Raw genomic sequence first — 27,301 nt, 5'->3', positions numbered from 1 at the left:
ATGTATGTCTTGCCGTGCGTATCTGTGGTGACAATGGGATACCACGTGATTCACTTGATGTATGTTTTGGTGATCAACTTGCGGGTTTCGCCCATGAACCTATGCATAGGGGTTGGCACACGTTTTCGTCGTGATTCTCCGGTAGGAACTTTGGGGCACTCTTTGAGGTCCTTTGTGTTGGTTGAATAGATGAATCTGAGATTGTGTGATGCATATCGTATAATCATACCCACGGATACTTGAGGTGACATTGGAGTATCTAGGTGACATTAGGGTTTTGGTTGATTTGTGTCTTAAGGTGTTATTCTAGTACGAACTCTAGGGCTGTTTGTGACACTTATAGGAATAGCCCAACAGATTGATTGGAAGGAATAACTTTGAGGTGGTTTCCTACCCTACCATAATCTCTTCGTTTGTTCTCTGCTACTAGTGACTTTGGAGTGACTCTTTGTTGCATGTTGAGGGATAGTTATGTGATCCAATTATGTTAGTATTGTTGAGGGAACTTACACTAGTGAAAGTATGAACCCTAGGCCTTATTTCCACACATTGCAATACCATTTACGCTCACTTTTATCATTAGTTACCTTGTTGTTTTATGTATCACCATCTCTTCGCCGAACTAGTGCACCTATACAATTTACCATTGTATTGGGTGTGTTGGGGACACAAGAGACTCTTTGTTATTTGGTTGCAAGGTTGCTTGAGAGAGACCATCTTCATCCTACGCCTCCTACGGATTGATAAACCTTAGGTCATCCACTTGAGGGAAATTTGCTACTGTCCTACAAACCACTGCACTTGGAGGCCCAACAACGTCTACAAGAAGAAGGTTGTGTAGTAGACATCACACACAAAGTGTTCCTCCGGTATTCGGGAGTTGCATGATCTCATAGTCATAGGAACATGTATAGTTATGGAGAAAGCAATAGCAACAAACTAAACTATCATCGTGCTAAGCTAACGGATGGGTCAAGTCAATCACATCATTCTCTAATGATGTGATCCCGTTAATCAAATGACAACTCATGTCTATGGTTAGGAAACATAACCATCATTGATTCAACGAGCTAGTCAAGTAGAGGCAAACTAGTGATACTCTGTTTGTCTATGTATTCACACATGTACTAAGTTTTCGGTTAATACAATTCTAGCATGAATAATAAACATTTTGATGATATAAGGAAATATAATAACAACTTTATTATTGCCTCTAGGGAATATTTCCTTCAAGCCGATGTTGCGCAGCTTGAGGAGGCGAGGCGCGGAGGGGGAGGAGCAGCGACAAAGCTGACGCCGTCTCGAGGAGGCGGGGCATGGAAGGTGGAGGAGCAGCTGCGGAGCCGATGATGTGTTGCTCTAGGAGGCGGCACAGAGGAGGAGGAGTGGCGCTGGAGTCAACGAGGCGCTGCAGCCAACCGATGTGTGACTCGCCCTCCTGCTTCTTCGGTTGTTGTGTTGCGCCGACAAAGCCTCCACACCTGCACCACCATGGCCGAACGGATCCAACAGCTCGCCTCGTGCCACAACTGTAGCCCACTATTGCAAGGATCGACGCCACCACCGCCGGATTAGGCCTACATGACCCTAACTCGCGTGGGAACCCTCTGAAGAACCAAATCCTCTAGTACCTCCTTAGCTCATTTACATTTTGCAACAAATTTATCAAAATTGTTATGAATCGCTTAAATTTCGCCATGCCATCAAGTTTTCCATTTCTCCATTTTTTTCCATGGCAAAATTTCCATGTTAAAAAAAACAAATAGTTTGGTTAATTTTGCCGGGCAAATTTGTTTTTTGGCAACGTGACATTTTTTTGCTCCAATGATAAATAGCCCTATTCGTTAGAGGAAAAAACAATTTCTTAAAATCCAAAACATGTTTTTATTGCCAAGGTCTACAAAAGTTTTATTAGAATTACAAAGCCGCTTTAGGTTTTCACTCCATGCCAGATTTTCCTTGTTTTTATGGGATTTCATATAGGTTGCCATGGTTAATGGGAAAAAAATTCTATGTGCATGTTCATGACATGATAAAATCTTATTTGGCGTATGGGAATTTCATAACACTTCGATTTTCCAAACCATGGCATATTGTATAAATCTTCAGAACATATACTTGGCAAATCTATGAATTTTAATATTGTCACATGGCAATTTTATTTATTCTTGTGCAATTTTTTACACATTTTTTATAATGCTCACATGTTAAATATAGTTTTTGGGTTTGTTAAAAACTTTGTTAGCCACAGGGGTGACATTTTGTGACGCCCTCGATTCAATCGTACACTAATCATACACGCAAACGTGTACGATCAAGATCAGGGACTCACGCCCTCGATTCAATCGTACACTAATCATACACGCAAATGTGTACGATCAAGATCAGGGACTCACGGGAAGATATCACAACACAACTCTAAAATAAAATAAGTCATACAAGCATCATATTACAAGCCAAGGGCCTCGAGGGCTCGAATACAAGAGCTCGATCATAGACGAGTCAGCGGAAGCAACAATATCTGAGTACAGACATAAGTTAAACAAGTTTGCCTTAAGAAGGCTAGCACAAACTGGGATACAGATTCGAAAGAGGCGCAGGCCTCCTGCCTGGGATCCTCCTAAACTACTCCTGGTCGTCATCAGCGGGCTGCACGTAGTAGTAGGCACCTCCCGAGTAGTAGTAGTCGTCATCGACAGTGGCGTCTGGCTCCTGGACTCCAACGTCTGTCGCAGCAATCGAGTAGAGAAAGGGAAAAAGGGGGAAGCAAAGCAACCGTGAGTACTCATCCAAAGTACTCGCAAGCAAGGAGCTACACTACATATGTATGCATTGGTATCAAATGGAATAAAGGGTATCATATGTGGACTGAACTGCAGAATGCCGGAATAAGAGGGGGATAGCTAGTCCTTTCGAAGACTACGCTTCTGGTAACCTCCATCTTGCAGCAGAGAAGAGAGTAGATGGTAAGTTCACCAAGTAGCATCGCATAGCATAATCCTAACCGATGATCCTCCCCTCGTCGCCCTGTGAGAGCGATCACCGTTGTATCTGGCACTTGGAAGGGTGTGTTTTATTAAGTATCCGGTTCTATGTTGTCATAAGGTCAAGGTACAACTCCAAGTCGTCCTGTTACCGAAGATCACGGATTCGAATAGATTAACTTCCCTGCAGGGGTGCACCACATAACCCAACACGCTCGATCCCATTTGGCCGACACACTTTCCTGGGTCATGCCCGGCCTCAGATCAACACGTCGCAGCCCTACCTAGGCACAACAGAGAGGTCAGCACGCCGGTCTAAATCCTATGGCGCAGGGGTCTGGGCCCATCGCCCATTGCACACCTGCATGTTGCGTACGCGGCGGAAGCAGAACCTAGCCTCCCTAGAGCAGGTTCCAGTCCAACCCGGCGCGCGCCACTCAGATCTGACGTCACGAAGGCTTCGGCTGATACCACGACGTTGAGTGCCCATAACTGTCCCCACATAGATGGTTAGTGCGTATATGCTAGTAGCCAGACTCAGATCAAATACCAAGATCTCGTTAAGCGTGTTATTTTGAAAATAACCGCGAACGCCGACCAGGGCCAGGCCCACCTCTCTCCTAGGTGGTCTCACTCTGTCCCGTCCTCACAAGTAACAGTCGGGGGCCGTCGGGAACTCAGGCCCACCACTACCTGGATGGAGCCACCTGCCCCTTCAGCCCCCATCTCCGAACAGTATCATAAGTAATGTAACATAAGTATATATCATATGCCCGTGATCACCTCCCGAAGTGATCACGGCCCAGTAGTATAGCATGGCAGACGGACAAGAGTGTAGGGCCACTGATGGAACACTAGCATCCTATACTAAGCATTAGGATTGCAGGTAAAGGTAACAACAGTAGTAGCAAGGACAGGCTATGCATCAGGATAGGATAACGGAAAGCAGTAACATGCTACACTACTCTAATGCAAGCAGTAGAGAAAGAATAGGCGATATCTGGTGATCAAAGGGGGGGCTTGCCTGGTTGCTCTGGCAAGAGAGAGGGGTCGTCAACACCGTAGTCGTACTGGGTAGCAGCGGCGTCGGTCTCGGTGTCTAGCGAGAGAAGAGGGGGAAGAAACAATAAATATAATGCAAACAAATGCATGACGATGCATGACATGACAAAGCGTATGCTAGGTGTGCCCTAACGCGGTACGAGGTGGTACCGGTGAAGGGGGAAAATCCGGGAAAATCCCCGGTGTTTCGCGTTTTTCGGACAGATGACGGAGGGGGAAAGTTGTGTTCGCTATGCTAGGGATGTGTGCGGACGAACGGGTTGCGTATCCGAATTCGCTCGTCGTTCTGAGCAACTTTCATGTATAAACTTTTTCATCCGAGTTATAGATTATTTTCTATATTTTTTAAAAATCTAAACAATTTTTTGGAATATAATTATTCGAATTAAGAAAAAAAAAGTAAATAGTTTTGTCACCTAAAGCTACTCTAGCCAGAGCGTATTACAGGTGGGGCCAGGGGGGTTAGTCAGCAGTTGACCAGTCAAGGTTGACTAGTCAACAGGGTCATAGCGTGCTCAAGTGTCATAGGGTCATTTGTATAGCAGATTATTTAATTAGTCTAAATAGTGGAGGGACCCCTAAGTCATATTCTACATAGCATCTAGACTTAGTACCAATACCTATTTTGGGTAAGTTATTAAATAAGACTAATCCTAATCTATGGCCGGCCATTTAGTAGTGGCCCATCCGGCCAGAAACACAAAGCACGCACACACAACAAGCAATCGGCCATGGCCAGTGGTGGCTCTATACACACACGCACACACACAAATGCTAGGTGTAAGAGAAGATGGCATTTTGTGATTTTTAGGATTTAATCTATCAATCGAAAGGATTTGGTCCAGTGGGATAAAATGGAGTTTGTCAAGTATACTTTCTACTCATATTATTTTCAGTCATGTTAATAACTGTTTAACCGCAGTTTAGGGACTGTCTAGGGGGTTACTCATTGTGGAAACACAAAAGCTAGCCAGCGTAGCTATAGTACTAAGCAGAGCATTTGCAGTGGCGTGGCGTGCGCGAGGCAGTGCACCAACACCGCGACGCGAGCGAGCGGCCCACGTACGTAGCAAGCGCGCGACGCCAGGGGTGGCCAAGGCGCGAACGCGGGCAGAAGCGGGGCCGCCGACGCAAGGGAGCGCCGTCGGGCGGCGCGAGCGGCGGCAGGCGCTGCTGCTGTTCGAGCACGCGCACGCGTGCAGCAGTGACAACACAGCATAGCAAGCGAGCAGCACGGGGAGAGGCGGCATCAGTGGCAGAGACAACAGGGCAGCAGCGGCATCGGCAGCCCACGGCGGCGTCGGCAGCAAGCAGCGACGGGCAGTAGAGCTACACTTAGCGGCCACAGCAAGTAGAGCAGCAGGCGGACGGCTAGGTAGCAGCAGTAGCAGTGGCTATCGGCGGGAGCAACACCAGCAACAAAACGGCGAGCAGGGCGCCGGCGGGGCTGCGGGATGAGGCGGACGGACGGTGCGAGCGGCTCAGGGTCCGGGGGCTAGCAGGGCGGCCGGGAGCGGGGCAACGCGTCCGGTCGAGGCGCGACCCGTCGTGGGGCGCGGCGCAAGCAGCAGCAAAATGGCAGAAGCGAGGCCACGAGCGCGCGGGGGTTCACGGGGGTGCAGCCACGGCCGGGGTGAGCACGACGCGGGCAAAAGCAAAAGCAACAGCAACGGTGGCGCGGCGAGATGCGGGGACGGAGATGCGTGGGGAAGAGAGGGGTTTCAACGAAGAGCTCACCTAGAAGGCTCAAGGGGGCCCGGCGAAAGCTTAGTAGCAGCAGGGCAGACGGGATCGAAGAAGATCCCCGACGGGCAGAGGAAGAGGACGACGACGATGCGCTCGTTGTTGGGGATCCCAACTCGACCTGGTGGGAGTAGACGACGTAGCAGACGATGCCGGTTCTTCTGGACAAGGTCCTAGGGGCCGAGGTTGACGGTGGGCGCGTGAATTTCGACGGCCATGGTGACGGTGGCTCGGGCGTCGAAGAAATCGAAAGGAGCGAAGAGGGAGGTGAGGAGTGGCGGCTAGGGTTCGACCAAGGAAGAGAGGGGGGCTTGGGGGTTGCCCTTGTAGCCATCGGGGAGGCGGTGGATGGCCTCCACGCATGGCATGGCCGGCGCGGATGGGCGCCACGATCCCCTGTTGTCTCCTGATAGCGAGAGGAACAGGATGAATCGGTGGAGGTGGGCTGCTGGGCCACCAGGCCAACTGGGCCATGTGTCCAGGGGGAGGGGAGGGGCCTTTCGTTATGTTTTGTTTATTTTACTTTTTTTCAGTTTCTGCTTTCTACTAGTTTCTTTTTTATTTTAGGTTTTATAAAACACAAACTTAGTCCCTAAATTAGTATTAATAGTTAGACCACTGCCACAATTATTTTGGCACCCTAACAAAATAGCTTTGCATTTGTTTATTAACTAAAGGCATTTAATAATTGTGTTAGCCACTGTTTTAAATAGTTTAGGGCATTAAGCAACTTTGAAAAAAATGTTGGTCCACCACCATAATTAGTTATGGAATATTTGCAACCCTTTGAACATTTCAATTTTGCATGTTTGAAACTTTTGTTGTTTGCCTTTAATTCACAATTTGAATTTGAAGTGTTGGTTAGAAGTTGAAGCGATTTACGATGTTAACGAGGTCCGCGAGCTTGCGAGGTAGTGTTAGGGAGTGTCCGGGAGTCACAGGCTCCTCCACTATAATCTTTAGCAGAGGTTTACTGTAGCTTGATTATCCGGGCGTCACACATTTTTAATTTGCATGACAACATGCTTTAAGTTTCCATGGCAACAAAACGATCCGTAAGTGACCATGTTAACATGTTTTTTATGGTAGTCATGGCAACAATTTTGAAGTTGCCACCACATGGTAATAATAGATGTGATGTCCAAAACCATAGGAAAGCCAAAAACGAGATTAAATAGATGTGCGGCAGTAGTATGTTTTCCATGTTCGCATGGCAAATGCAACCATTTTCTATATTTGATTTCAGCAATTGAAAAAAAAATGTTACCATGGCCTTTTTATTATAGACACCACAAAAAAATCTCTTTACCATGGCATTTTGTATCTGTAGATAACATGTCAATTAGTGAACATGGGGAAGATTTATCTTTGCACCCTTGTAAAATCCGTAAATTGGCCTTGTGTTTTGAAGAACAAACTTCTTATATTTTTACCATGCACCTATGGAAACTTCGTAATGTTCTGTCGTTTTTCAAAGAAGAAAATTCTTAATTTTTTGCCATCGCGTGAAAACTTTTGTACTTTCTCACATGGAAATTTTATATATTGTTTGCACAGTCTCTAACAAAAGTCATTTCATATACTTTGTACATTTAGTAATTAGACCATGGCATTTTCAATTTATGTAGCATGCCAATTTTATTTTTAAACTCATGAATTTTTTTAATTAGACCATAGCAAAATTACTAATTATATGGTGTTAGGTCTATTATTAGTGGAATGGAAATTTTTATTCTTAAGACCACTAAATTTTTATTAATTAGACCATCGTACTTTTATTATTTAGAACATGCAATTTTTTTAGTCAGACCATTGTAGTTTATAGAATTTTCATCTTCCCATGGCAAATTCTAAATATTTGTTAATGGTGATATGTTTTTTTGAGAGAACAACTTTCCCAAATTTTTCTTGTACCATGGAAAATTTTAAATTTCCCACCTTTTTTGTTCAAAGAACAATTTTTTTGATTTGCAATTTTTTTCAAAGAACAAAAATCCTTCAGAAAATTAATCTACCATGCCATAAAATTGTTCAATGAAAAGCAATTATACATTTGCAAAAAAATATGGAGTTGCATTGGCCCGCGATGTAGTTTTGCAAGAAAAATCATACACAAAAAAATGCATTGCCATGGTGTACAGATATTATGGCCGTTTTTCGAAGATTTGCATTCACGTTAAAGAAAAAAACATGATTTACTTATTTTTTTTGCCATGATGAAGTTTTTTATGTAGCCATGTGGCATTTTCTTGTTATACATATGTTTTTGTTTTTTTAACTGATAGTAGCAAATTTTGTCATCTATATGACGGGAAAAAAATTATAGGTCTTCTACTATATGTGCTAAATCTGGACTATATAAGTTGGTCTAACATCATCCCACTTTCGTAGGGGCACTAACGATTACACCTTCACCTCTTTCCATACACGAGCCTTTAAGATTTATTTAGCAATTGCTAAAAATACATATGGGCGAAGCTCATTAATTCTAGCAAAAGATATCTGCTAGGACACCTTATATGTATAAAAATCGATATAAAATCAAAAGATTGAAAGATGTACAATCCAATTTCTTTCTTTTTTTGCAGAAAAAACTATCAATATATCCATCTTCAATCATGGTAGTACAACGAACGCCAAGATCTGCAGACCGCCTAGCGTCGACTACAAGCACTGAAGCGAGCCGAAGGCGCACCGCTGTTATCGCCCCTCCCTCGCCGGAGCCGGGCAACCGTTGTTGTAGTAGACAGTCGGTAAGTCGTCGTGCTAAGCAGTGGCGGAGCTACAAATTAAGAGCAGGGCGGGCCAATCTGAATAACACCACCCAAAAGATTCAGAAATAGCCCAATTAGGCTCACACTTTGCATTGTTTTCGTTCGAAGCTGGGTGGGCCATGGCACTGTTTTGCCCCTACATAGCTCCGCCACTGGTGTTAAGGTCTTATAGAACCAACGCACCAGAACAACAACCGCCGCAGATGAAGAGTATAGATCAAAAGAATCCATCTTGAAGACACACAAACAAAGACGAACGACGAACATATACGAGAAAATCCACCATAAATAGATTCGTTGGAGACACATCTCCACACGCCCACCGATGATGCTAGACGCATCACCGGAACGAGGGCTTGGCGGGAAGACCTTTATTCCATCTTCAGGGAGTTGGCGCCATCTCGCCTTCCTGAACATGACACAAACCATAAAAAATCTCGATAAAAGATCTAAAAACGGAGCCCTCCCACCGGCAAGGGCCGAGATCCACTCCGTCTATATGAGCTACTCCTACGTAGGAACGAAAAAGAAATGAACGAGTGATGTGCAAGTGTGTGTGGTAGGAGCTAGGACCCTACCGGGTCTAGGGCGTAGGCTGTAGGGGAAGGAGGGGGCTGGGCGTGGTGCTGCTCGCGATCGCCGGCGGCAGGGTGCCGTCGTGCGAGGGAGAGGAGGCGGCGGCGCAAGGGCTGGAGGCGGCTAGGGTTAGGGCCCGGCTCTTCTGGGAGCCGGGCAATAGATTTATTCTTATTGCTTGATTGTCATAAAGTCTTACAACTAATATATATAACCACGATGGAAAATAAAATATATAACTTAAGGGCTAAGCCCCTAACTAAACCTGCACAGTGGACCTCCTACGGGCACAAGTCTGCCCGGTCATAACAGTGTGTTTGTGTGACGGAGCAGGGTGGCCTCTGATCATGGAGTGTGAAGAAATCAACCTACTACTTGGCTTAAAGCCTTAAACTAACCCATCCATCTGTTGGACAGTTGCCAGAAACGGTCTCTATTTCATTTTTTGAGGCAATAGAAATGGTCTCTACGTCGTCTTGGACCCTTCAAAATTCAAACCACAGGTTCCATGACCCGGACCCAGCCCAACCCAACCCACCCCGGGTCAAACTTTTCCCATCATTCCCCTATAAATACCACCCCGCTTCCATCCCAATCCCATATCCCTCTTCGTCAATTCGTCTACACGGAAGCAGCAAAAGCTTGAAAGCCACTTCGATCGCCTTCCAAACCCAGCAAATCAAACGAAGCTACATCACCGAACCAGCTGCAGTCCAAAGCATGGCGGCACTCCAGCCCCAGCGCCTCTTCTTGGCCCAGTCTTCCTTTCTCCCATCCACCTCCGCCGCGCGGCCGCGGCCACGGCCATGCCGGACCGGCGCCGCGACCTGCCGCGCCGCCCTGCGCGTGCCTTCCGGCATTCACATGGCGCAGGACAACCTCAGCCTCAAGCTTGACTGGATCCCGGCCTCTCCGTCACCGGACGCCGACGGCGGTTCCGTGTCCATCGAGAAGCTCCGCGCCATCGCGGACGCGGCGGCGGACCGGGCCGAGATGCACGACATCATCGGCAGGCAGCGTGACAACTGGAACCACCTGCTGCTCCACTCCACCAACTCCCTCACGCTCGCCGCCTCCGTCATGGCCGCGCTCGCGCCCGCCGCGCCCGGCGTGGTCGCGCTCAAGGCCTCCGCGGGGGTCCTCCTGGCCTCCGCGGCGGTCACCATGGCGGCCGTCAACAAGATCCAGCCCTCGCAGCTCGCCGAGGAGCAGCGCAACGCCACGCGGCTGTGGAGGGAGCTGGAGCGCGACCTCCGCGCCGCGCTCGCGCTCGGCGCGCCCGCGACCACGACCAAGGACGACGTGCAGGAGGCCATGGACCGGGTGCTCGCGCTCGACGCCGCCTACCCGCTGCCGCTGCTCCCCGGCATGCTCGAGAAGTTCCCCAAGGCCGTCGAGCCCGCGCGCTGGTGGCCGCGCCGCCGCGCCGCGCAGCCCAAGAGGTCAAGGAGCCTCGGCCGTCGTGGCTCCGCTTCCGGCAACAACGGCTGGACCCAAGATCTCGAGGAAGAGATGCGGGGCATCCTCAGGGTCATCAAGGCCAAGGACGAGCAGGAGTTCCTGAGAGTGGGCAAGCTGGTGCTGAACCTAAACAGGGGCCTCGCCGTGGCCGGCCCGGCGCTGGCCGGCACGGCGGCGCTCGCGTCGGTGTTCATCGGGTCCGGCGAGGCTGGAGCGTGGGCGTCTGGCGCGGCCGTCCTCGGCGGGGCGCTGGCGGCGGCGGTGAACACGGTGGAGCACGGCGGGCAGATGGGCATGCTGTTCGAGCTGCTCCGCAACTGCGCCGGGTTCTACCGCAAGATCCAGGAGGACATCGAGGCCAACCTCGGCGAGCCCGACGTGGAGCGGAGGGAGGGCGGCGAGGTGTTCGCGACCAAGGTGGCGCTGAAGCTCGGCCGGAGCCTGTCCGACCTCAAGCAGTTCAGGAAGATGGCGTCGCCGTCCGTCAGGGACGAGGACATCGAGGAATTCGCCGGCAAACTCTTTTAGTCAACACACTCACTCACTCACTCACTCTAGCATAGCTGACAGATGAACTCGTCAAATCTGCATAGCAGTTCCTAGTTCCATTAATTCTTTTGTAAAGGTAGAAACTGAAATGACAATTTTTGATCCATTCTTTCATTTTCAATCCCAATACATATTTTTGGAGTAGAATTTGAAGCTTGAACTGAGATTACATTTTTGCATTGGCCTGACAATAATTTGTGGCTAAAAGAGCTAGCTTGGCACATGCGTACAGTGGAGAGAACACGGCAGTTTTGCCGGGGACGCGTGTATATACCTGCCTCATGGAGACGGCGTGTGTGTGTCGGTCCAACTAACAGTAACCGTGCGCCGGCTCCTTTGAGGCTGTTCATGGTGGGAGTAATTTATATTAGTGTCATGTATATGACACTAGTCTAAATTACTATTTTTATAATGCAAAATAACATAGTATCAGTGTTATAGAAGACTTCATTTATTAGCTTGTAGACTCATCTTGTCTTGAAAAGCGCTATGTTACAGTAACATATTATGTTACCACTTCTCATTAACTATATGTCACATAAACAAACTTTTTTTGAAGTGCGCTATGTTACTAACTAAGTTACTCCCACTATGACTAGCCTGATCCCGCCTAGTGCATGTGGGAACACTTGCCGAGGAAAAAAAAGGTGTTTCTACATGTAAGTGGATTATATAAGCATTTAAGTACTCCCTCGGATTTAAGTTATACTAAAACCGCGACGTGTGATTTGGATCGAAGGTAGTATTATATTTTTGATGAGTTGGAAAAGAGAGAAGAAACGGGCTATAAATTTACAGTCAGTTATAGCACGGGCTTTAAGAAGATTTATGAGGGTGTAAGGTGCGTCTTATGTTAATAAAGCAGTACTATACTTCATTGTAGGTAACTTCTATAGTATATGTTGGCGAAAGTGGAGCTCGGATGTAAAAAGAAAGAAAACAATTCAGTTTTTAATTTATTTGCGCCAACACCATTGGCAAACATTGCTGGCAAAGTTTCATCGTGAAATGACATTCGTGAAAGATGTCGCACAAAAAGCAAAATATGCTCCAAAATAGTTTTGAAAATAATATTTGAAGCATGGATTTTTTTGCCATGTTTTCCATGAATGCCATCCGGTGATGAAACCTTGCAATAAAAAAGTTATTAATATTTGGCAAAAGAAAAAAAAGAAAATTTAGATTATTTTTCTATTTTTTATTTTAATTTTCACTCGAGCTCACATGAGTTTCGGATCGGAACCGCATTGTCCTACATATTAGCTACTACATCGGCCATAGATGACAAAGCAACATGCTATAGCCAGTTGGCTATATTAGTAACCGTGCACTAAAAAATCACAACACAAAGGCATAAGGTCCTTTCAAGTTCTCCATGGTGTCCGTGTGCTAAGCATGCCACATAAGAGGAAAATGGTATGACAAAGCAATTAAGGAGGAGAGCGAGAATTTGGTGATCACATGAAGAAACAATGATAAGCTTGTGAACAAGGCAAAATACTTAAATGAAGGAAGCTCACCGATGCATGAAAGGGTTTAATTGCTAAACCATTAAATGAAGGGAGTTTGGCTACAACAAGTTCAGCACTTGTGTATTGGAGACTTCAGTTGCTAAACTCTTTAATGCTTTTAGTACGCGCATGTGGATTGGAAGAGGCCAATATAATGTCAAATATAATTAGAAGAGTTAAACCATTATGATTTATGAAGTTGTTTACACATGGTCCTTTTTCTTTGACCTAGTTTACTATACTGAGTTGTCAAACTGCGGTGGACAAAGCTTCAACGTAGATTCCTATCGTCTCTTTGGGACGGTGGGATTAGAGTTTCTTGTCATGTGACGAGATTTCATGTCAGGTGCTTTAGATCTATGCAAGGATTCAACGGCAATGACTGCGGCTTCAAGGTGCTGGTCCTTAGGGGCACGCGCACAAAGACTTCTCGACTGTCATCGACAAGGTCAAACCGACTCCAGCAGGGGAGTGGCATATTGGCGGCCCGTTCTAGTGGCAGCATTGATCATTTAGTGGTCTAGAAAGCTTGATGCAATGTTTATTATATTTGAGATGTTTTGTAATTTCGCTGAACTTTTATAATAGATCTGATCCTTTAACAAAACTTCGACGGTGGAGCTCGACAAGACTTAATGTGGGGGCAAATCCAAAATATGAAACTGATGCACTACTCCTACATGAAAAATACGATGTTCACATAAGCTCGTTGGCTTACATAATTTGTGCCTAACATGAGCCTATTAAAAGTCCATCATTACAATGCCAACATTATTTCTAAAGGCAAATGTATGTATCGGCAAAAAATCTACCATAAGTCGTTCGTGTTACTTTATCTTCACCCACTTATATGTATTCCAACTTTTACTTTTGAGCGTTGGGGTGGGATGTGATGTTTCTCAACTCGAGCTCAAATGAGCTCGACTGAACAGTAAATTCTAAAAAAATCAAACAAAGTTCAAAAAATGCTGATTTTTAATGGCAAACATTGACAAATATTCTTAATGCTTTCAAATTTTCAACATGAAAGGATATTTGTGGAAGTCGTGGCAAAAAAATAGATGTTTCAAAAGTGCTATCTTCGAAAGGTTTTTGGAGTACCGATTTTGTTATTTTTGCCACGACTTCCACGAATGTCCTTTCATGCTGAAATTTTACGAGAACTAAGAACATTTCTCAAAGTTTTCAATAGAGCAATTTCAGATTTTTTTTGAATTTGTTTTCATTTTTTTGGGGTTTTACTGTTCATTTCGAGCTCAGGAGTAGAAGAGGACTTTCGGTAGGGGTGCCACTATTCATGACATAGAAAAAAAACTTCAATTTTCTCGCTTACTTCGCCCAACAATTATATGCCTTCTATTTTACTGTATATACTTCATCTTTTAAATGGATATACTCCATCTTTTGATTTGTTTTTTTGAGGGAAATCTTTTGATTTGTTTTAATGTATATTAGAATTCCTATCAAGAATGCCTTTCAAATAGGACCAATATTCTATTTATTTTTAACTCTTTGAATTTCACTGTTTCTATCGTATTTCAATTAATTTATTAGTTGGCCTATGTTCAAAATAATTGAAATATGCGTTCATTTGTTTTCTCTGAAATTGAGTGAAATAATGGAAATATATATGGGTTTTGTTTTTGTTCCTTAAAAAGTTGTTGAAATGGCTAAAACATATTCATTTTTTAAAATACCATCATATCAAGATATAGTGAATTATGTGTTTAGTTTTTTCTAAAAATATCATACTATTAAAATTGATTGAATTATGTGTTTTTCTTAACCTTGGTATAATCACTTGCCATGTAATTGGTTTGATCCTTCCGATATATGACTTTCTTCATCGGCGATGGTTACTTATCTGGTGCACTGGTCCTATAGGCTCTTAGCACGACAACTTCCTGATAGTCTGCTAAAACAAGGTTGCCCGAGTCCGACGAGAGAGGGCAATGATAGTGGTGCGTCTTCGGCTTGCTCCAGTGCTTGTAGTCGTTTCTTGCTGGTCCACGGGCCTGGTGGTAATTTTAATTACCTCTGTTGTTTTTTATACTAAAATGACTAAAGATGGATATATCCGAAGTTTCTCAAAAATAAAGTAATTGGCTTTGTACACCTGGCTCTTGTGCTCAAATTTTTCTTCTGGACGTGAGTGTAATAACTGAAATATATGTTCAAATTTTCCTCAAATTGAATGAAAATAACAGAAATATGTGTCTAATGTATGTGATATTCTTAAAATTTGTATAAAATATTTATTCAATGTATTCTAAAACTGAGCCAAATAATTGAATATGTGTTCAATTTTTTCTAAAATTAAGTGTAATAATTTAAATATGTGTCCAATGTTTTCAAGAAATCAAGACAAATAGTTGAAATAAATGTTCATTTTCTTTCTAAAATTGATTAAAATATTTTAAATATGTGTTGAATATGTTGTTATGTAATTGAAATATGTGTCTAATGTATGTGAAATAATTAAAATATGTTTAAAATGGAAGTGCAATATTTCCTACAACTGAGTGGAATATTAAAACATATGTGTTCATTTTATCTAAAGTGAGTAAAATAATTGAAATGTGCGTCCATTATTTTCTGGAACTAAGTGAAATAATTGAAATATGTGTTTGAATCCAATTTCAAATATTATGGAAACAATAAAACTACCAAAAGTCTGAAAAGTTGACATCAGATTTTTCGTAGACCCCAAGTGAACAAGTTGATTGGCCTTCGCTGAGGCACACATATCTTAAAGTAGGGAATAGAGACACGTCACCATTCTGCAAACGTTCGTTGGATATGCATGTCCACATAAACACATCCAACTTTACCCCCCCCCCCCCGACACCGACGATGTGGGCTACACCGGCGACACCACCAATGAGGCCACGGGCGCAACCGCAACAGGTCGATGGAGTGGGGAGGTCTGGTGATCCTTGTCACAGGCCTGTAACGCCGAGGCGGGGCGCGAAAGTGCAGGAGCAACAATAGAGCCGTGTTGGGGAACGTAGTAATTTCAAAAAAATTCCTACGCACACGCAAGATCATGGTGATGCATAGCAACGAGAGGGGAGAGTGCCGTCCACGTACCCTCGTAGACCGTAAGCGGAAGCGTTATGAGAACGCGGTTGATATAGTCGTATGTCTTCACGATCCGACTGATCCAAGTACCGAACGCAAGCCACCTACGAGTTCATCACACGTTCAGCTCGGTGACGTCCCACGAACTCACGATCTAGCAGAGCTTCGCGGGAGAGTTCCGTCAGCACGACGGTGTGATGGAGACGATGATGATTCTACCGACGCAGGGCTTCGCCTAAGCACCGCTACGATATGAACGAGGTGGATTATGGTGGAGGGGGCACCGCACACGGCTAAAAGATCAACTAATCAACTTGTGTGTTCTAGGGTGCCCCCTCCCCACGTATATAAAGGAGGGAGGGGAGGCGGGCCGGCCTCTCTAGGTGCGCCTAGGGGGGAGGAATCCTCCTCCTAGTAGGAGTAGGATTCCTCCTTTCCTAGTCCTACTAGGAGGGGGAAGGAAGGAGAAGGGGAGGAGAAGGAAAGAGGGGGCGCAGCCCTCCCCTAGTCCAATTCGGACTAGGCCCATGGAGGGCACGCGGCCAGCCCTCATGGCTTCTCCTCTTTTTCCCTTAAAGCCCACTAAGGCCCATATGTACCCCCGTATTCCCGTAACTCCCCCGGTACTCCGAAAAATACCCGGATCACTCGGAACCTTTCTGATGTCCGAATCTTCCAATATATCGATCTTTACGGCTCGATCATTTCGAGACTCGTCGTCATGTCCGTGATCTCATCCAGGACTCCAAAAAATCTTCGGTACATCAAATCACATAAACTCATAATATCAATCGTCACCGAACGTTAAGCGTGCGGACCCTACGGGTTCGAGAACTATGTAGACATGACCGAGACATGTCTCCGGTCAATAAACCAATAATGGAACCTGGATGCTCATATTGGCTCCTACATATTCTACGAAGATCTTTATCGGTCAAACCGCATAACGATATACGTTGTTCCCTTTGTCATCGGTATGTTACTTGCCCGAGATTCGATCGTTGGTATCTCAATACCTAGTTCAATCTCGTTACCGGCAAGTCTCTTTACTCGTTCCGTAGTGCTACATCCCGTAACTAGCTCATTAGCTACATTGCTTGCAAGGCTTATAGTGATGTACATCACCGAGAGGGCCTAGAGATACCTCTCCGACAATCAGAGTGACAAATCCTACTCTTGATCCATGCCAACTCAAACGGAGACACCTGTAGAGCACCTTTATAATCACCCAGTTACGTTGTGACGTTTGGTAGCACACAAAGTGTTCCTCCGGTATTCGGGAGTTGCATGATCTCATAGTCATAGGAACATGTATAGTTATGGAGAAAGCAATAGCAACAAACTAAATGATCATCGTTCTAAGCTAACGGATGGGTCAAGCCAATCACATCATTCTCTAATGACGTGATCCCGTTAATCAAATGACAACTCATGTCTATGGTTAGGAAACATAACCATCATTGATTCAACGAGCTAGTCAAGTAGAGGCAAACTAGTGATACTCTATTTGTCTATGTATTCACACATGTACTAAGTTTCCGGTTAATACAATTCTAGCATGAATAATAAACATTATCATGATATAAAGAAATATAAATAACAACTTTATTATTGCCTCTAGGGCATATTTCCTTCAGTCCCCCACTTGCATTGAAGTCAATAATCTAGTTCACGTCGTCATGTGTTTTAACACCAATAGTTCACATCTTTATGTGATTAGTTCACATCTCCATGTGACTAACACCCAAAGGGTTTACTAGAGTCAATAATCTAGTTCACATCGCTATGTGATTAACACCCAAAGAGTGATCATGTTTTGCTTGTGAGAGAAATTTAGTCAACGGGTCTGCCACATTCAGAGCCGTATGTATTTTGCAAATTTTCTATGTCTACAATGCTTTGCACGGAGCTACTCTAGCTAATTGCTCCCACTTTCAATATGTAGCTACATCGAGACTTAGAGTCATCCAGATCAGTGTCAAAGCTTGCATCGAGGTAACTCTTTACAACAAACTCTTTGTCACCTCCATAACCGAGAAACATTTCCTTATTCCACTAAGGATATTTTTGACCGCTATCCAGTGATCCACTCCCGAATCACCATTGTACCCTCTTGCCAAACTTATGGTGAGGTACACAATGGATCTGTTACACAACATAACATACTTTGTAGAACCTATGAATGAGGCATAGGGAATGACTTTCCATTCTCTTTCTATTTTCTGCCGTGGTCGGGTTTTGAGTCTTTACTCAACTTCACACCTTGCAACATAGGCAAGAACTCCTTCTTTGGCTGTTCCATTTTGAACTACTTCAAAATCTTGTCAAGGTATGTACTCATTGAAAATATATCAAGCGTCTTGATCTATCTCTATAGATCTTGATGCTCAATATGTAAGTAGCTTCACCGAGGTCTTTCTTTGAAAAACTCTTTTCAAACATTCTTTTATGCTTTCCAGAAAATTCTACATTATTTCCGATCAACAATATGTCATTCACATATACTTACCCGAAATGGTGTAGTGCTCCCACTCACTTTCTTGTAAATATAGGCTTCACCGCAAGTCTGTATAAAACCATATGCTTTGGTCACTTTATCAAAGCATATATTCCAACTCCGAGATGCTTGCACCATTCCATAGATGGATCGCTGGAGCTTCCTCACTTTGTTAGCACCTTTAGGATTGACAAAACCTTCTGGTTGCATCATATACAACTCTTCTTTAAGAAATCCATTAAGGAATGCAGTTTTGACATCCATTTGCCAGATTTCATAAAATGCGACAACTGCTAACATGATTCGGACAGACTTTTAAGCATCGATACGAGTGAGAAAATCTCATCGTAGTCAACACCTTGATCTTGTCAAAAACATTTTGCGACAGTTCGAGCTTTGTAGATAGTAACACTACTATCAGCGTCTGTCTTCCTCTTGAAGATCCATATATTCTCAATGACTCACCGATCATCGAGCAAGTCAATCAAAGTCCATACTTTGTTCTCATACATGGATTCCATCTCAGATTTCATGGCCTCAAGCCATTTTGCGGAATCTAGGCTCATCATCGCTTCCTGATAGTTCGTAGGTTTGTCATGGTCAAGTAACATGACTTCCAGAACAACATTACTGTACCACTCTGGTGTGGATCTTACTCTGGTTGACCTGCGAAGTTCGGTAGTAACTTGATCAGAAGTTCCATGATCATCATCATTAGCTTCCTTACTTACTGGTGTAGGAATCACTTGAACTGATTTTAGTGATGAACTACTTTCCAACAAGGGAGCAGGTACAGTTACCTCATCAAGTTCTACTTTCCTCCCACTCACTTCTTTCGAGAGAAACTCCTTCTCTAGAAAGGATCCATTCTTAGCAACGAATATCTTGCCTTCGGATCTGTGATAGAAGGTGTACCCAACAGTTACTTTTGGGTATGCTATGAAGACGCACTTCTCCGATTTGGGTTTGAGCTTATCAGGATGAAACTTTTTCATATAAGCATTGCAACCCCAAACTTTTAAGAAACGACAACTTTGGTTTCTTGCCAAACCATAGTTCATAAGGCGTCGTCTCAACGGATTTAGATGGTGCCCTATTTAACGTGAATGCAGCCGTCTCTAAAGCATAACCCCAAAACGATAGCGGTAAATCAGTAAGAGACATCATAGATCGCACCATATCTAGTAAAGTACGATTACGGTGTTCGGACACACCATTACGTTGTGGTGTTCCGGGTGGCGTGAGTTGCGAAACTATTCCGCATTGTTTCAAATGAACACCAAACTCGTAACTCAAATATTCTCGTCCATGATCAGATCATAAAAACTTTATTTTCTTGTTATGATGATTTTCCACTTCACTCTGAAATTCTTTGAACTTTTCAAATGTTTCAGACTTATGTTTCATTAAGTAGATATACCCATGTTTGCTCAAATCATCTGTGAAGGTGAGAAACTAACGATATCCGCCGCGAGCCTCAATATTCATCGGACCACATACATCAGTATGTATGATTTCCAATAAATCTGTTGCTCGCTCCATAGTTCCGGAGAACGGCGTTTTAGTCATCTTGCCCATGAGGCATGGTTCGCAAGTAGCAAGTGATTCATAATCAAGTGATTCCGAAAGTCCATCAGAATGGAGTTTCTTCATGCGCTTTATACCAATATGACCTGAATGGCAGTGCCACGAATAATTTGCACTATCGTTATCAACTCTGCATCTTTTGGCTTCAACATTATGAATATGTGTATCACTACTATTGAGATTCATTAAAAATAGACCACTCTTCAAGGGTGCATGACCATAAAAGATATTACTCATATAAATAGAACAACCATTATTCTAAGATTTAAATGAATAACCGTCTCGCATCAAACAAGATCCAGATATAATGTTCATGCTCAACGTTGGCACCAAATAACAATTATTCAGGTCTAAAACTAATCCCGAAGGTAGATGTAGGGGTAGCGTGCCGACGACGATCACATCGACTTTGGACCCATTTCCCACGCGCATCGTCACCTCGTCCTTAGCCAATCTTTGCTTAGTCCGCAGTCCCTGTTTCGAGTTGCAAATATTAGCAACAGAACCAGTATCAAATACCAAGGTGCTACTGCGAGCTTTAGTAAGGTACACATCAATAACATGTATATCACATATACCTTTGTTCACCTTGCCATCCTTCTTATCCGCCAAATACTTGGGGCAGTTCCGCTTCCAGTGACCAGTCCCTTTGCAGTAGAAGCACTCAGTCTCAGGCTTAGGTCCAGACTTGGGTTTCTTCTCTTGAGAAACAACTTGTTTGCCGTTCTTCTTGAAGTTCCCTTTCTTCTTCCCTTTACCATTTTTCTTGAAACTGGTGGTCTTATTGACCATCAACACTTGATGCTCCTTCTTGATTTCTACCTCTGCAGCTTTTAGCATTGCGAAGATCTCGAGAATCGTCTTATCCATCCCTTGCATATTATAGTTCATCACGAAGCTCTTGTAGCTTGGTGGCAGTGATTGAAGAACTCTGTCAATGACACTATCAACAGGAATATTAACTCCCAGTTGAGTCAAGTGGTTATGGTACCCAGACATTCTGAGTATATGTTCACTGACATAACTATTCTCCTCCATCTTGCAGCTGTAGAACTTATTGGAGACTCAATCCGGGCATTTGCTTGAAATATTAACTTCGACTCCTGAAATATCTCATATGCTCCATGACGTTCAAAACGTCGTTGAAGTCCCGGTTCTAAGCCGTAAAGCATGGCACACTGAAATATCGAGTAGTCATCAGCTTTGCTCTGTCAGACGTTCATAACATCTGGCGTTGCTCCTGCAGCGGGTTTGGCACCCAGTGGTGCTTCCAGGACGTAATTCTTCTGTGCAGCAATGAGGATAATCCTCAGATCACGGACCTAGTCTGCATCATTGCTACTATCATCTTTCAACATAGTTTTTCTCTAGGAACATATCAAAATAAACGGGGAGCTACATCGCGAGCTATTGATCTACAACATAGTTATGCAAATACTATTAGGACTAAGTTCATGATAAATTAAAGTTCAATTAATCATATTACTTAAGAACTCCCACTTAGATAGACATCCCTCTAGTCATCTAAATGACCGCGTGATCCAAATCAACTAAACCATGTCCGATCATCACGTGAGATGGAGTAGTTTTCAATGGTGAACATCACTATGTTGATCATATCTACTATATGATTCACGCTCGACCTTTCAGTCTCCAGTGTTCCGAGGCCATATCTGCATATGCTAGGCTCGTCAAGTTTAACCCGAGTATTCCGCGTGTGCAATGCTGGCTTGCACCCATTGTATGTGAATGTAGAGCTTATCACACCCGATCATCACATGGTGTCTCGGCATGACGAACTGTCATAACGGTGCATACTCAGGGAGAACACTTATACCTTGAAACTTAGTGAGAGATCATCTTATAATGCTACCGTCGAACTAAGCAAAATAAGATGTATAAAGGATAAACATCATATGCAATCAAAATATGTGACATGATATGGCCATGATCATCTTGCGCCTTTGATCTGCATCTCTGATAACCCACAAGTATAGGGGATCACAACAGTTTTCGAGGGTAAAGTATGCAACCCAAATTTATTGATTCGACACAAGGGGAGCCAAAGAATACTCTCAAGTATTAGCAGCTGAGTTGTCAATTCAACCACACCTGGAAACTTAATATCTGCAGCAAAGTAATATGATAGTAGTGGTAATGGTAACAAAAGGTAGCGGTAGTAAAAGCAATGTTTTTGGTATTTTGTAGTGATGATAGCAATAGCAACGGGAAAGTAAATAAGCGAACAACAATATATGGAAAGCTCGTAGGCAATGGATCGGTGATAGAGAATTATGCCGGATGCGGTTCATCATGTAACAGTCATAACCTAGGGTGACACAGAACTAGCTCTAGTTCATTGATATAATGTAGGCATGTATTCCGAACATAGTCATACGTGCTTATGGAAAAGAACTTGCATGATATCTTTTGTCCTACCCTCCCGTGGCAGCGGGGTCCTCACGGAAACTAAGGGATATTAAGGCCTCCTTTTAGTAGAGTACCGGAACAAAGCATTAACACATAGTGAATTCATGAACTCCTCAGACTACGGTCATCACCGGTAAGTATCCCGATTATTGTCACTTCGGGGTTAACGGATCATAACACATAATAGGTGACTATAGACTTGCAAGATAGGATCAAGAACACTCATATATTTATGAAAACATAATAGGTTCAGATCTGAAATCATGGCACTCAGGCCCTAGTGACAAGCATTAAGCATAGCAAAGTCATAGCAACATCAATCTCAGAACATAGTGGATACTAGGGATCAAACCCTAACAAAACTAACTCGATTACATGATAGATCCCATCCAACCCATCACCGTCCAGCAAGCCTACGATGGAATTACTCACGCACGGCGGTGAGCATCATGAAATTGGTGATGGAGGATGGTTGATGATGACGGTGGCGACGGATTCCCCTCTCCGGAGCCCCGAACGGACTCCAGATCAGCCCTCCCAAGAGGTTTTAGGGCTTGGCGGCGGCTCCGTATTGTAAAACATGATGAATTATTCTCCCTGATTTTTTTCTCCCCGAAACTCAATATATGGAGTTGGAGTTGGAGTCGGAGAGGCAACAGGGGGCCCACAAGGTAGGGGGCGCGCCCCCCACCCTCGTGGAGAGGTGGTGGGCCCCCTGGCCTTCATCTTTTGTAGGTATTTTTCTTATTTTCTGAAAAGTGGCTCCGTGAAGTTTCAGGTCATTCTGAGAACGTTTGCTCCTGCACATAAATAACACCATGGTAATTCTGCTGAAAACAGCGTCAGTCTAGGTTAGTTACATTCAAATCATGCAAGCTAGAGTCCAAAACAAGGGCAAAAGTGTTTGGAAAAGTAGATACGTCGGAGACGTATCAACTCCCCCAAGCTTAAACATTTGCTTGTCCTCAAGCAATTCAATTGACAAACTGAAAGTGATAAAGAAAAACTTTTACAAACTCTGTTTGCTCTTGTTGTTGTAAATATGTAAAGCCAACATTCAAGTTTTCAGCAAAGATTATAACTAACCACATTTGCAATAATGCATAGGTCTCAAGTTTACTCATATTAATAGCATAATCAACTAGCGAGTCATAATACTAAATCTCGGATGACAACACTTTCTCAAAACAATCATAATATGATATAACAAGGTGGTATCTTGCTAGCCCTTTCTGAGACCGCAAAACATAAATGTAGAGCACCTTTAAAGACAAAGGACTGACTAGACATTGTGATTTTGGTAAAAGAGATCCAGTCAAGTCATACTCAATGTAAACTAATAGTAATCAATGCAAATGACAGCGGTGCTCTTCAACTGGTGCTTTTTAATAAGAGGATGATGACTCAGCATAAAAGTAAATAGATAGGCCCTTCGCAGAGGGAAGCAGGGATTTGTAGAGGTGCCAAAGCTCGGTTGTGAAATATAGGTGAATAATATTTTGAGCGGTATACTTTCAATGTCAACATAATGTAGCGACCAGACCTCAACTAGTCTGATCTCTGTGCATCAGTGTCATCCCTAGATCAGTAATGCTGACACGCACAATAGCTGAAGGATTTATAACAGAGTAGCAATCACACACTTATTACATCGAGTGTCTCAAAAGAGAACTTATTACAATAAATATGGCTTAAGGCCATCTAATAACGATAACAGCGGAAGGCTTGGAAGATAAGTGAGTCCATCAACTCCAACGGCATCACTGAGTATAGAACCACGACATAAAGGCACCTTACTCGTCGTTTGAAAAGTCTGCAACATGAACGTTGCAGCCCGAAAACGGGTCAGCACATGGAATATGCTGGCAATGTAACATATAGAGGGTAATGAAAGAATAGGGCTATACTACATGTAGATATGGCTAGTGGAAAGCTCTATGGTTACAGTTTTGCGTAAAGCCAATTTTTCCCTACTGCAAAGGAATAAATTTTATTTAACTATCATGGTGGTTGTTAAACATTGAGAAGATAGACATCCTCTCAATCCCAATTAAGCATCAACTTTAAAACCCAACAATATTAATTAAAGTAACATGATGAGATTCACATGATAATCCAAGAACTAGATACTCAAGTTGTCCATAACCGGGAACACGGCTAACCATGATTAGTTTATACACTCTGCAGAGGTTTGCGCACTTTTCCCCACAAGACTCGATCTCCTCCGTTGGGATTCTCGCACTACATGGTGTTTGAGAAATGGATGACCGAGACATAGTCTTTCAGAAGCGCTAGCACCTTACGATCGGGTAGACCGTTACACCTACTTTCCCCTACATCTGCTAGTCTACCACTGTAAGAGTTCGCACGACTTAATCAACTATGCTAGAGCCCATAGTAGCTTGTGGCTGCACACAGAAGTTTCTAGTATGAATAATCTCATGATCCCTTTGAGCCTGGGTGGCGGTCCATAAAGAAAAATAGGCAATCGCTGGAATACCCAGGTGCCTCAATCCACCCAGATGTGTGTTTAAGTTGCCAACTTAAATAAACCATTAATATAAAAATCTCACATCTGTCATGGATACACTCACCCAATCCACGTCTACTAGCATAGCATGGCATAATAAGCAAACGTAGAGACAACTCCCAATGGTTTGATAATAAAACAGGTAATAGGTACTACCTCATCTATTTCCCAAACCCACAATTTAGTTAGATCCTAATCATGCAATGTTTGAGGACTGATCTAATGCAATAAAAACTGGGTAGTAAGAGGTATGATCAAAGTGTTACTTGCCTTGCTGATGATCCGCGAAACCTAGAGATTCGAAGTAGCAAGCGGCGCACTCCAGGTACCCTATCGCAATCAAACAAGCATACAATAAGTACTCATCTAATGCACGGGTAAAACTCAAATAAGAGAACTAACCAGAAAGTTCAACTTAAGAACTCCGGTTTACAAGAAGAATCAAATCGAACAAAGCAACGAAGGTCAAACGGCGAAAGAAAGAAGCTTTGTTTACTAATCTGGACCTAGGTCAAATTTTACAGAAGCAAAAACTTGTTTGAGTTGGTTAAATGGAAAGAGGGTTTCGAGACGAAACTCCAGGCGCTTGAATCGCCTGATTCCGATAAACGAGCGAAAAGTTAAACTAAAACGAAAATTGGATCAGAAATCGCGATCAGAAATAATCGCGGAAAAATCCGAGAAAAAGAAAAACGACGAACAGATTAACGAACAGACGTTCGTTTTCTGTAACTAAATGGTGAACACGTTCGTTAGAACGAACGAAAGAGAGAACGCTCGCTGGATTAAATAAACCAAAAAAACTAGGGTTTTCTAAAAAACCGGATCGGTTTTTCTCAGAAAACCGGGGCGGCGGGCGGCTACCTCGGCTCGTGCTCCGACGAGGTTCCGGCGGGGCTCCAGGCGGCGTGGGGTGAAGGCGACGGCTGCGGCGGCGGCGGCTCCTGGCGCCGGGCGGCGCAAGGCGGCGGCTGCGGCGGCGAGCGGCGCTGCGACGGCTGCGGGAGGCGGGGCGGGCTGCGGTGGCGGGGTGAGGAGAGGGCGGCGGCTCCTATTTAAAGGGGGGACGGCCATAGCTTGGGGGAGGGGGCAGCCTCGGGAGGTGTGTCCCTCCCGGACACGGGCGGCGGTGGCGACGATCGGGACTTCGGTCCCGATCCGGTTGCGGGAGGCGGTGGCGGCTGGGCCGGCTCGGCTGGGCCTTCGGCACAGTCGGGCACACGGGTTTTTTTTAAACAATTCCGCCGAAACTAAGGAAAAAAGAAAAAAAATCTAGAAAAATAAATAAAAATCTAAAATAGCCAAAACAAATTTTCACCGTCTAAATAAAATATTTAGAACAAGATGGACATTTTCTTGGCCCTAAAATGTAGTTTTGAAAACATGCAATTTTTCCTAAATTCAAATAAAATAGCAATAAATCCAAAATAAAATCTTATTTGATTTTATTATTAAATCCTCAATATTTCTTTATTTTGGGAAATTCATTTTATTCCCTCTCTCATATTTTTATAATAGTAATAATTGAAGATAAAATAATTAAAACCAAATGATCCTATTTTCAAATTTTGAGAAAACCCAAATATGAAAACAACGAAATCCCCAAGTCTCTCCGAGGGTCCTTGAGTTGCGTAGAATTTCTAGGATCAAACCAAAAGCAAATAAAATATGATATGCAGTGATGATCTAATGTATAACATTCCAAATTGAAAATTTGGGATGTTACACATAACAACCAAGAGATGGCGATATCTTCCATACTACACACATTATAGGCGGTTCCCAAACAGAATGGTAAAGTTTATCCTCCCCCTTCCACCAACAAGCATCAATCCATGGCTTGCTCGAAACAACGAGTGCCTCCAACTAACAAGAGTCCCAGGGCGAGTTTTGTTTCAATTATTTTGATTTAGTTTGCATAAAGCATGGGACCGGGCATCCCGGTGACCAGCCATTTATCTCGTGAGTGAGGAGCGGAGTCCACTCCTATTGAGAATAACCCGCCTAACATGGAAGATACAGACAACCCTAGTTGATATATGAGCTATTCGAGCATACAAAAGAGGATATTTATTTGAAGGTTTAGAGTTTGGCACATACAAATTTACTTGGACGGCAGGTAGATACCATATATAGGTAGGTATAGTGGACTCATCACTAGTAGAAAAAGGGTCAAACGTGAAGCACATTAGTGCCGGTTTGAATTTGAGCCGGCACTAATTGTACCTTTAGTGCCGGTTCGAACGGCTATGCATAAATCCCGGTTTGTGTTGAACCTTTAGTACCGGTTCGTGCCACGAACCGGTACTAAAGGGGTGATGGCAGGCTGGCGTCAGGCCGGGGCCCCACGATCACCTTTAGTACCGGTTCGTGTCACAAACCGGTACTAAAGGGCTAACCTTTAGTACCGGTTTGTGCCACGAACCGGTACTAAAGGGGTCTGACCTATAGTACCGGTTTGTGACACAAACCGGCACTATAGGGCAATTTTCAAACTCTACCCCCCCCCCCCCCCC

This window comes from Triticum urartu, chromosome 6 (genome assembly GCF_003073215.2).
Source record: "Triticum urartu cultivar G1812 chromosome 6, Tu2.1, whole genome shotgun sequence".
Classification (NCBI taxonomy): Eukaryota; Viridiplantae; Streptophyta; class Magnoliopsida; order Poales; family Poaceae; genus Triticum; species Triticum urartu.
The sequence above is the reverse complement of the archived record's forward strand: the minus strand, read 5'-3'. Positions refer to the sequence as shown.